We start from the raw sequence: 7,846 nt of genomic DNA on the forward strand, positions 1-7,846 counted from the left end.
CAGGGGCCCCTCAAACAGATCAAGCTACACAACTGTCTCCTGCATGCAGAGGGCCTAGTCTGGTCCCATGCAGTCCCCACAGCTGTCCATCTAAAGTTCAAGAGTTTCTTCATGCTTGGTTCAGTTGTCTCTGTAGACCTCTGTATCATGATCTTGACACCACCACCCCCACATACTCATATAATACCTTTCCCCTCTCTTAGATTGGAGTCCTGGATCTCAGCCTGGTGCTTGGCTTTGAATCTCTGCATCTGCTTCCACCAGTTCATGGATGAAGGCTCTATGATGACAGTTAGGGTATTCACCAACCTGAATACAGGGGAAGGCCTGTTCAGCCTCCCTCTCCACTATTGCTAGTAGTCTAAGCTGGGGTCATCCTTGTAGATTACTGGGAACTTACCTAGCACTAATTTTCTCCCTAATTCCATAATGTCTCTCTCTATCAAGATATCTCTTTCATTGCTTTCCCACTCCATCCCTCTCCCAGCTTGACCATCCTATTCCCTCATGTTCTCATCCCCCATTCCCTCCACTCTGTTATCCCTTTACCCCCAGTTTACTCAGGAAATCTCATCTATTTCCCCTTTCCAGTCCTATACCACTCAACATTGTCAACAGTGTGACAAACTAGTGATGTGTACAATTTCACTGCAGAGAACAATATGAACTTGCCTTTGACAATTGAAGGAAAGGAGAAAACAGTGAACATTTAGCTCCTTTCTATAATATGACACTGACCACAGATTGGACCCAACTAAGTCAGTTTGTCCAAACATCTTCCCTTGTGATAAGTTTCAGAGAGAGTCATTATCCACTATCACTGTGAAGAAGGAAGATCGGAGATGCAGACTTGAGCATGTGGCTTCCAGTATGACCATATACTGCTGTCTGTGTGGAGGTAATCACAGCAGAGTTGATTATGTCATTTTGCCTCTTTTGCGAGTGACTAAAATATTAAAGTTAATGTTTGCAGAGGTAAAAGCAAATACTATAAAACAGACAAGTTGGTGAATTTTTTTAGCTTTCCTTTTCACTTAAATTGCTGACTTCTAATAAAAATATGAAGAACCAATATAAATATTCCTCATTTTAATACAGCATCGAAGACAAAGAATACTCCCAAGTACATTTCACACTGTTAATATAACCCTGATAGAAAACCCAGACTACTATACAAAATAAAAGGACAGAAGGGAACATTATAGATCAATATCCTTAATAAAAACTCAATCATAATAACAAATTCAAAATTGTGCAACAGAATTAAACAGTCTTTTATGAAAACATACAAATGGCTAATAGGTATACAGCAATAATGTTCAATGCTACTAATCATGAAGGTTATGCCAATAATATCATAATGAAATATCTCTCTAGAGGGAGGGGAAAACAATTCATTATAATGTAAGTTGGTATTAATATTAGGCAAATCACCATAAGGATTCTTGAAAACATTGAAAATAGAACTACCATGCCCTCTAGTGATCTTATTATTTGATTAATATGATGGTTAACATTGCATGTCACAACATGGTCAAAAGAATGATGAATGGTGGATGATCCCTTGGGGAAAGGTGAGAAAGGACCCATGAAAAAAGCAGAATTCCATTTATCTCAGGTGCATTGTGTTCTCTGGATTGTTCTTGGATGTAATTTCCTTCCTTGTGAAACAAACATTTACATTCAATTTATAATATGTGTTTATTCTTGTTGGCTGTCAGAACATAGCTTTAGAACTCAATCTGGTCAGTGTACCCTTAATCTGGATATGGCCTTCTTCCTCTCTATTATGCTTTCCCAGATATAACCTATTGTATGTTTCAGGCAATTGTGTTTAAATTGGTCTGTCTTGAGAAAGTTCTGGTAAAGAGCACTTTGATAATATTTAGTATGTGCTTCCTGACATTTATTTATGTGTTTTTCTGATCATATATTTCCCCTAAACTCAAACAACCTTCCTTTGATCATTGCTTTCTTTGTTTCATTCTTGTATAAGAGCACACTGAAACTGAAGTAAGGTTGTCTATAGCATTGAATTGTAGTCTGCTTCATTCTTTGAGGTCCTCACATCCCAGGTCTAGCAGACAACGTCTGTACAGGTAGACAAAAGCCTACATTGATGGGATTGAGGAATTCCCAAGAAAGTACACTTCTATGTGGGCGTTGGGGGGATTAGAGTTTTTTTAATCGTTGGTTGGGAGGTTTTGACATAGCACATACATTGAGGGGTTCAAATAAAAAAATGGGAGGTGGTGAAATGGTGAAAGACACATCCCACTATGAGAAAGTACTTTATTGGAAGCATATTCATGGGGACTAAATGTTGTCCTAACAACATTCTAACTTCTCCACATCAATGGAGTTCTAATCAGTTGTCTGTATTTGTAGACAAAGCTTCTTTTCAGGACTTTTTGTCCATACCATGCAGACATGTCAATTTGATGGCATTTTGTTATTACTATTTTTTAATATCCTATATATATGTGTCTCCAAAGTCAAAATCCCAGAGGCACAATATTCCAGAGGATGTAGCAGCTGTGTCTATAACAGACATAGTTAACATAGTTTACCCCATAGTTTGGTGTAGTGGATGTGAGACAGACTCCAGGCTCATATTTCACACCTTGGTTGGCATAGTGATTAGGATAATGATCATCATTTTGTCAAAAGCTTTCATATGGTAAATGCTAAGAATATGGTACTAGAAAAATAGAAGATAAATATGTAGGTCTTCACCTACACTGGTTATATTTTTAACACCATAGACATATGTGACTAAGACTGAGATAACACATGGAAGAAGTGTAGGCATTTTTAACATTTTAAAATCTGAAGGGAGAGGGAAAAGCTCTCTATCTAGGACCCTGGTTTCACTATGGAGGGGAAGTGTAGAGTTCTTTTTGCTGACTTTACATCCTGCAGCAGAGAGAAAACTGGCTTGTCCCTCAGCTGTGAGATCTTCCTCCTACTTGAGGATTCTCACAGTTGTCAAAACCATTTCTGGCACTTCTATTGCCCAGATGGAGACAAATGTTGATCACACTTGTGCTGCTTTGTTAACCCTCAACGTCAATACCCATTTTGCTGTGAACAGATTTTGCTGAGGGTTATTTAGTCACTTTGGTCACCTAGGGGATTATGTTACAGTCAAAGACAGAAATTTTTACTTAATAAATTATTTCTCATATTTGTGGAAAATAGAAGTCTGATATTTACATCTTTCTGCATGTGACCCAACATCCTTTTACTTATCAGTAACTGTAAGAAGATACTAGAAAACATCAGTCATGGTTATGTAGTGCGGTCACACGTTAAAACATAGTTCTTGCTGTTGTAATGCACTCCTACCACGTCTACTTTCTCTTAGTGTACACCTCCCCTTCTGAGTTTAGTTTCCACTTTTGACAAGAGCTGAAAATGAAGAGGTAACAAAAGACAAATGCCATAGGAACTGACGTGGAAACTAAGACAGGTAGTCTCCTAGAAGTTAACCTTGTAATGTTTGTCATCAAAGCAGGTTCCTGAGGTGGGAAGAATGGATGAAGATTTATCAATAGCAACTCGATTGCAGTTTAACAGGAAGAAAGGCACTGCATAACTCCTGAACAGTGTGTTAACAACAGTCAGTTATTACATATAACTGATCCTAAAAATATAGAATAAAGAATCTTTGACATTTTTTATCACTGAGAACTGTGGATAAATGAACAGAAATTATGCCTTACTCATATATTTATTTAATTTTGTGCTCCTACAGAGACAAATTCAATAAACTTCAGGAAACACAGCTCCTAACTTCTACATTTACCATTAATAAAAAGAGGCATTTCTCTTTAAAACTGATGAAAGAGGAACAAAAGCATAAATATTCAGCTCATAGGGAATGACTGCGTACATGTCTTCATTTTCACTCCTTCTAGTGTTTCTGTAATGCAACACATATTGAATGTCTACTGTAGTACAGACTGACATTTTAGCATGTTTTTTTCCTATTAAGCCCTGCATTTTGTTTTATTATTGTCACCAGGACATAGAAGATATGTTATATGACTTTTGCAATCATGAGAAGCCTCCAGGACTCTTTCCTCTATCTATATTGAAACACTAACACAGGACTTTTCATGAAAGTGGAATGTTTGTAATTTAGATGCTACTGATGGAGGAGAAAGGTCTTACATTTGTATTTAGCAATTTGAGCCTTAAGGCAACTCTAATTAAGATTAGACAACCATGGACTTCAAACGTTATTTAAGAAATGCAACTGTGATCCAAGAGGAGCAGTCTTCATCCCTAGCTGACAGGAAAACTTGACAGCATCATTCATATGACAGTGTGGAAACCAGGAAAATACAGGAATGGAGGGACATTGATTCTTCTCTGCAGCTTCAGAAAGCTTCAGAAGCCAGGTATCCCTATGGCAGGGTTAGATTCCCTGTCATGAAGCCCTGAGGAGCCCATCATAAAGATGTAAAAATGAAGCCTGGTTTGCAACAGAGACCTCAAGATGTTGGACCTGGACTAACAATACAATGTCTGAAAGGCAGGGCTAGCATACAGGGAACAGAACTAACACTAGTGAGAGGAACTTCAAACACTAACTGCTGCACCCCAGTGGTGAAACCTCCGCATTTTGAAGGCTTTACTCTTCATGTCTAGTCCACCCCCTTAGTAAGATTTCTTAATGCTGACTTCATAAAAATGTCCCAAGAAGAAACGCTGCCCACTCTTGTGGCTTAGCTCCAATCAACTCTGTGAAGAAAGACCCTGAAACCTCAAAGCTCAGCCATATTCTCTTTTCTCCTGAGTTCTGTCTGTATTTATCCACAGAATTTGTGTAATTACAGTAGGATAAAAATGGCTGTCCATGCTCTTAACTGCTGAGCCATCATTCCAGTCCCTTTTTAATGGTTTCTCTTAAAGTTTTTTAGATTGGTCTTATAGTTGAACTATTTCATTGCTTTTATTTTCTGCAACATGTGTTACAATGCTTTAAATATTATTCTTTTTTTTTTGTAGCTGAAATTTTCCTGGTCCTGCCTGGCCCACGGTCAGGACAAATCTCTCCCACTGGAGTCCCCCAAACACACAGAGACTTATATTACTTATAAACTCTATGACTGTGGCAGGCTGCTTGCTATCTGTTCTTATATCTTAAATTAACCCATTTCTATAAATCTATACCTTGACATGTGGCTCATGGCTCACTGGTGCTTTACACCCTGCTTCTCATGGTGGTGGCGGCTGGCAGAGTCTTCCTGACTCAGCCTTCCTGTTGCCAGAATTCTCTTTTCTGTTGTCCTGCCTATACTTCCTACCTGGCTACTGGCCAATCAGCATTTTATTTATCCGTCAATCAGAGTAACACATTCATAGCATGCCCAGCACTTTTTATTGATGTAATTTGTTCTTTGACAATTTTATACATGCATATATTGCATGGTTATTGTTCTCACTCATATCTTGTCTTTTCTCTTCACCCCACAATTCCACTTTCAATATTCATATCTATTGTTTATTTGTTTTATTTTGTGACCACTGAGTTTAATTAGGATGTCTCTTTGATTTTGAGTTTAGTTTGTAATTATCTGTTTGAGATTAGTGGACTCACTGTTGAATACGCAACTAAAGACAAAGACAGTATTTCAGTAGCCAGTAATTCATCCTGAACTCCCATAGTGAAATATTCTCTTCACAGTATTCTACCATACACAGTCTTTTGTCACTTTCTCATGTACCCAACAGTGTGATGTTCTTCCCCATACTCCATTGCTCATGCAGTACCCTGGCTGCTTACCTTCCCAAGTACATAGTTACTTGGAATTGCTTCTGAACTTTCTTGGATGGCATGTTCAATATTCAGCCTTTAAGGACTGCTTTCAGGACCCTAAACTTTTCCAGCTCATGTGCCTCCCTCTCCCAATTTCTCATTCCCATATAAGCCTATTATTTTGGTCATGCTTTCTCTTTTGTCTTCTCCCGTGATCCTTTCTCTTGTCTCTGTCTCTTGGTTTCCTTTGTATATACTCTCTTTGTATTCCTCTCTTGTTACCCCCACCCCATGACCTTGTTCAGTCTGCTGGCTTGTTTAGTCAACTACTTTCTCTCCTTATTCTGGATATTCCAGATGACTCTTGATGTATTTTTCATTAATATACAATAAAAATATTCTCCTCAGTCATTAAAAAACATTGCTTTCATGGACACTGTTCAGGCGGTGCTACAGGGTGCTGTGGAATAGCTCTGTTCTCCCACACAATGTGCCTAGGCAAGGCTAGAATGTCGCTAGCCATCACAACTGCTCTATAGAGGTGGGGAATGTTTTTCACAGAGCCTGGGGCAGGACCCTGAATTCATTTTCCTCAGAAAAGGAGGGGAATGGAAAGGCCCATTCTATCTCATCCAAGGTGAGGGTACCCAGTTTGGGTTGATGAAGGCCTGGTCCACTGGGGATTGAGACAATGTCAGTGATGAGTGGGAGCAGGAGACCCATCTCCTGCTTTTGAGGCCACTAGCAAGCTGAACCAAAACCCCAAATTCTTTGTTCTCTGTGGTGACCACCTCCAACCATGCCAAGAACTCGCTGGCAGAAAGTACAGACTAAGGACCTGCAGCCAGTACTAAAGGCTGTTGACCAAGATATTGCATTGGTGCTGGTCAGTCACAACCATGCCTTGGGTAATGTTCCTACTGCCAGACCATGGAGGAGTTCTGCCAGATGTGCAGAGATAACTACTTTAGCTTCTGGTTAGGGGGCTTCATGCTCCTGGTGCCCAGTTCCTAGTTCTTCTATGATGCCTTTACATGTTCTGCACTGAACTGCATAAACTGGCTGAATGAAAAATGTCCTTGAGAAATAGAGGACAACACTTATGTGAGGGTCATAATTTAGTTATGACACTCAATATCTAGGCCCTTTTCTACAGATTATTAAACTGTGTTTATCAAAGGGTATTTTCACATTTTGTTACTTTACCATTTAGCTATGAATGCATGTATATATACTGACCTCCCTTGGTTGCCTTTATGCATCTAACTTTCAGTCAAAATTATGTCTCTGTCCATCACTTGTCCTGATGATTTATTAAATAAAACTGCAGAGAAAAAAAAGACAACACTTTGGCCTCAACTTATATTGCTTGCAGTTTCCAAGGAATTAAATCTCCAACCATCCATCTTATATTCAAAATTAGAAAGAAAAATATTTCATCTGTGCAGTGCAAAACAAAACAAAGCAAAGCAAGGCAAGGCAAGGCAAGGCAAGGCAAGGCAAGGCAAGGCAAGGCAAAGCAAAGCAAAACAAAGCAAAACAAAGCAAAACAAAATGAAACAAAACAAAACCACTCTACTTAAAGGACCTTGGACTAAATATATCCTGTAATCCCCATGGGAAACACTTTCGAAGCAGCAAGTGTGTGTCTCCCAGGTCTGATGGAGGGTCCCCATAGACTGAGACTTCCTCTGTTACTGAGCTGAGCAAACCCTACAGCTGTCCCTAGGCCTGACAAAATTTGCTGATTTGCATGTGCCCAGAGCATATCTCCCTTAACTGACAGATTCTTAGCTGGCTGCTGAGTGTCCCTGCAGTAGTCAGTGACAGTCAGGACACAGCATGGCAATGAAGGCTCCTGCTCAGGCCCTGGTAATTTGGCTACTCTGGCTCTCAGGTAAGTTACACAGCATAGAAAATTTATTCAGCCCAGAGTAGTCATCACTATACTTCTAATCAGGTAATTCCTACTATAACATTATTAATTATGTTATTTTTTGTTTGTTTGTTTTTCTATTGTCAGGTGCCAGATGTGACATCCAAGTGACACAATCTCCAAACTTTCTGTCAGCATCTCTA

General features: G+C 39.2%; 1 pseudogene; it reads left to right on the top strand.

Annotated features, from left to right (window-relative positions):
• Positions 1-1,549: 1,549 nt before the first annotated feature.
• Positions 1,550-6,850, top strand: LOC143272223 (serine/threonine-protein phosphatase CPPED1 pseudogene; annotated as a pseudogene).
• Positions 6,851-7,846: the final 996 nt, after the last annotated feature.

The sequence above is a fragment of the Peromyscus maniculatus genome, chromosome 3, assembly GCF_049852395.1.
Source record: "Peromyscus maniculatus bairdii isolate BWxNUB_F1_BW_parent chromosome 3, HU_Pman_BW_mat_3.1, whole genome shotgun sequence".
NCBI classification, from domain to species: domain Eukaryota; kingdom Metazoa; phylum Chordata; class Mammalia; order Rodentia; family Cricetidae; genus Peromyscus; species Peromyscus maniculatus.